Source organism: Microtus ochrogaster, unplaced genomic scaffold (genome assembly GCF_000317375.1).
Source record: "Microtus ochrogaster isolate Prairie Vole_2 unplaced genomic scaffold, MicOch1.0 UNK676, whole genome shotgun sequence".
Taxonomy (NCBI): Eukaryota; Metazoa; Chordata; class Mammalia; order Rodentia; family Cricetidae; genus Microtus; species Microtus ochrogaster.
Window position 1 is genome coordinate 3,071 of NW_004949774.1, and position 4,749 is coordinate 7,819.

General features: G+C 44.8%; 1 long non-coding RNA gene across 1 annotated transcript in view; it reads left to right on the plus strand.

The window, feature by feature from the left end:
- Positions 1-1,003: 1,003 nt before the first annotated feature.
- The window catches only part of LOC101982665, a 5,924-nt gene continuing 2,178 nt past the window's right edge, over positions 1,004-4,749 (plus strand). The window contains exons 1-2 of the long non-coding RNA XR_258985.3: positions 1,004-1,127; positions 2,307-2,443. This is a non-coding gene — a long non-coding RNA (uncharacterized LOC101982665). The remainder of the gene's footprint in view (positions 1,128-2,306; positions 2,444-4,749) is intronic.

Below are 4,749 nucleotides of genomic sequence, written 5' to 3' on the forward strand. Positions count from 1 at the left end.
AAAAGATCTAGAATACAGAACTTGTAATTTTTATTTGTAATTTTAATTTAATTAAAATTTTTGATTTTAATTGCCTCTGAGAAAGAAGACAAGTTGGAAGGGTTTTATTTCTGTTCAATTTTCTTAACGTTTTATTTTTCTTCTTCATGATCACTTTCTCTTACTTGCTTTTTCCATTGTTGTTTCCTTTTCAGTTAAAAGGATTGAGCTCTCCCCTGTGATCCTTATGTGCATCCTGTTAAGAAAGCCTGCTTAAGCCGGGCATTGGTGGCACAGGCCTTTATTCCCAGAACAGAGGCAGATGAATCTCTGTGAGTTTGAGGCCAGCTTGGTCTACAAGTGAGTTCCAGGACAGCCAGGGCTACACAGAAAAACCCTGTCTTAGGGAGAAAAAAGAAAAAGAAAGAAACCGTGACTATATCCATTATACCCTTATTTTGTTGTGGACACAATAAAGGTCATCCCTCATGCCTCAGCTAGTTTCCTAGCATTGGTGGAACTCTTGAGGAACAAACCCTTGGCCGACTGGTGATGCCAAAGTGTTGTTGGACTCTACTACTGAATTGGTGTGGACAGCAGAGCATGGTCTCATGGGAGGATGGTCTCTGTTAGGTAACCAGCCTGACCCCAAGATACTGCAGACATGAAGAAAATGTTTCAGTAAAACTATTGCTAGGGGACAGTAAGGGAAGAAGACAGCTTCAAGTCCCTTCCTGGGCGTGAAGCCCTTTTGATGCTTCATTTGTTTAGAGGATTGACATGAGGATGGGATCAAAAGATTAAAAAGAATGTGTGTAAAGCTCCTGCTGCCACAGAGCAGGGGTTTACAAACAGTATTGTAATCTTCACTTCATCCCTAAAATGTACTGTTATTGACTGGAAGACCTTGAAACACTAAACCCTCAGTGGAAGAAGGAAGGAGGTTGTCATGGACACTCACTGTATTTCTTTCTGTTTGTAGCCGATGCTTTGATGGGAGCACCCCTGTCCATGCAGCAGCTTTTTCAGGAAACCAGTGGATCCTCAGTAAACTGCTGAATGCAGGGGGTGACCTTCGACTCCATGATGAGAAAGGTCGGAACGCAGAGGCCTGGGCTTTGGCAGCAGGAAAGGGTCGTAACACCCAGGTAAGTGTGGGCCTCCTTATCCAGCCATGCCAGTGAAAGAATTTAGACTAGTCAGGATCCCTGAGATCAGAAGAAACTTTATGGTAGTGTTAGCATTAACACTGGACATTAGAGACCTGAATTGAAACAAGTAAGTGCTTGTGGAGGCCAGAGATAGATGTCAGGTGTCTTTTCTTAATCATTCAACATCTTAACTTTTTATCTTTTCAACTTTTTAAAAAATACTTTTATTTACATTGGTGTTTTTGTCTGCACTTGTATCTATGTGAGGGTGCCAATTCCCCTGGAACTGGAGTTACAGACAGTTGTAAGCTGCCATGTGGGTGCTGGAAATGAGATCCTTGGTCTTCTGGAAAGAGTAGCCAGTGTTCTTAACCACTGAACCATCTCTTCAGTCCCATCCTTTTAGATTTTAAAAGCATGTCTTTTCCTTTGTTGTTACTGTTTATTGTGTATTTATAATGTGTGTGTACCTTGGTGTGAGTATGGAGGTCGGAGGAAAACTTTCACAAGTTGGTTCTGCCATGTGGGTGCGGGAGATCAAACCCAGGTCCTCTGGATGACTGAACAGCAAGTACTTTTAACCACTGAGCCCTTTCTTCAACCCTCCATCTTTGATTTTTGAGACAGGATCTTTCATTGAGCCAGGCTAATAGGCCTGACCATTGAGCTTCTATAGTCTGCCTGTCTCCCTTCCCCTGATGTCCTCCACCTCCAGTACCAGAGTCACAGACAACTTCTCATGTGGGTCCTGGGACTCTGAACTCAGGTCCTCTTCCTTACATGGCAGGTATCAACTAAGCCACCTCCTTTATCCTGTGATATGTTTAATGTTTTATGATATGTTTTATGTTTAATATGCTTAATGATATGTTTTGTTGTTTTAATAACACATCAGATATAAAACAAAATAGCAGAGTGCCAGCCCTTCCTTGTATAGCTCCTGCCCTGCCTCTGGTTTTCACTCCCCTGCCTCAGCTTTCTCATCCATTGTAGGACATAACTGTAGGAGATGGTTGACAGGTTTTCTCCATGAAAACATTTTATGTCTGTAGAAAATCACCAAGGCATTTCCCGTTCCAGAGATTTTCCTGTTGAGAGCGCTCGGCTCCTCCTCCGCATGTTGATGCCTCCATCCCGGACAGTGTCGGCACTGAGTGTCTCCGTTGTGTGTTGCAGATGGTGGAGTTCATGCAGCGCTGCACTTCACACATGAAGGCTATCATCCAAGGCTTCTCCTATGACCTCCTAAAGAAGATAGACTCCCCTCAGCGCCTCATCTGCAGCCCACCCGAGTTTGGTAGCCTCATCCAGGGGTGAGCAGTCTCCATCCACTTTAGCTCTCCTGACGGGAGCCTTGTTGGTCTTTAATAGCATAACAGGTTGAAGCAGAAGGGGAAAGCCTGTCACTGCTGAATCACTAAAGGAGATAGGATCTATACTATTTCCAAGAGCAGAATTATAACATTCTGCCTCCTCCTCCTTCCTCCCCCCACCCACTTTTTTTTTTTCCTGGGTTTTGAGTCATGGTCTCTCTACATAGCCTTGGCTGTCTTGGAATTCACTGTTCTGACCAAGCTGACTCGAACTCAGAAATCAGTCTGCCTGCTTCTGAGTGCTGAGATTAAAGGTGTGTGCCATCACACCTGGCAGCAGACTAGTTTTCATTCAGTCCTAGTTGAAACTGCTGAACCATCAGCTGAGCATCCATTGCGTGCCTGACACAGTGCCAACCTCTTAAAAGCTAGAGAACTGTAAGGCACTATTACTGTTTCCAGTCAAATTTGAGTCAATGGGACCCTGGTGTGCAGATGGTTTGAGTGTAATAGTAGGAAGACCAGCGGCTGGATGAGCAGCATTTATATATAGTCCTTGCAGACGTCCTCTGTCCATTCATAGGCTAGCAGATCCCCCTCTTTAGGCTGTGTTTTTCCCATCTGTAAAATGAAAAGTTGTAGAAGATATGCTTTTTTTTTTTTTTTTTTTTTGGTTTTTCGAGACAGGGTTTCTCTGTGGCTTTGGAGCCTGTCCTGGAACTAGCTCTTGTAGACCAGGCTGGTCTTGAACTCACAGAGATCCGCCTGCCTCTGCCTCCCAAGTGCTGGGATTAAAGGCGTGTGCCACCATTGCCCGGCTGAAGATATGCTTTGAGAGTCTTTCCATCTCTGACCGTTATTTGTGTCTGTTGATGCATGATGAATCACTTCTCAAATTTAACACTATTTCTGCTTTCACACATTTTCTGTGGGTCAGGAATCAGAGAATGGGTTGGGAGGGGGGGTGCCATCATCTGAAGTCTTACCTAAATGGGGGTTCAGTTCTAAAATGACACACTAACATGACTGGCACGTTATTGTTAGGATTGGATCCCGGGTGACTGATTGAATGTCCTCAAAGTTCCCCCGGAACCAGTGAACCAACAGAGATCAGGACAAAAGTCAGGATAGATCTTACTTTGGTGGTGACTCATCATATCTTATTTAGGGTGTGTGCGCATGTGCATGTGCCATCACGCATGAGTGAAGATCAAAGGACAACCTGTGGGAGTCCATTCTCTCCCCACCATGTGGACCTTGGAGATCAAACTCTGGTCATCAAACTCAGTGGCAATCACCTTTATCCATTGAGCCATCCTTCCTCCACCCAAGTAACTCAGTCCGTTATTTCTGCAATATCCTACTGAATCAGCAGAGCAGCCTGGAATGAGATGTGAGGGTGTAAACACCAGGAGGTGAGAATCCCAGGTCCTCCCTCAGAGGGTGTCTATTACACCATCTCATTTCATAATTCAAAAATCAACTAGTTATGTTCATTTGGTTATACATGTACTAAGGTTGGAATACAGAGAAAAATTACCCTGTCCCCTGTGCTAAGATAGTGAAGTGTTTGCTGTTTTTCTGTGTGGCTGTTGGCAGGAAGAACACAGAGCCATCCACTTCAGTGCCAGTTGCTGCCATTATGTGCCATCACTGCCTGTCGCTAACCACTGTCCTTTGTCATCCCTACTCCCATAACTCAGGCTGGCCTCCAGTTTGCTATGTTGCAGAAGATAGCCTTGAACTCTGGATACTGTCTTTACCTCCCAAGGATTGGGGCTACAGACATGTACAACTTTGTCCAGGCTGGCCTTAAACTCACTAGGTCAGGATGGCTTCAAAGTTGAGTTCCTCTTGCCTCAGCCTCTCGGATGCTGGAATTACAGTGTGTACTACCACTCTCAGCTGCCCAAAGTCTCCCCCCTCCTTTTTGTGATAGGGTGTCATGTAGCCTTGGCTGGTTCAAACTTGATATATGACTAAGGATGACCTTAAACTCTGGATCCTCTGCTTCTACCTCCTAAGTGCTGGGATTACAAATTCTGTAGCCTGTTCTGACTTGGATCTTTCTGTGTAGCCTGGGTTAGCCTCAAAGCATCCATGGGTCTCTTACTTTAGCCTATTAGGTGTTGGGATTATAGGAATGCACTAGCTTGCTTTTCCCAGGCCCTTTAAGGTAACCCTTTTAATAATAATATAAAAAGACAGGATGGGCATGGTGGCGCACGCCTTTAGTCCCAGCACCTGGGAGGCAGAAGCAGGGGATCTCTGTGAGTTTGAGGCCAGCCTGGTCTACAGAGCAAGTT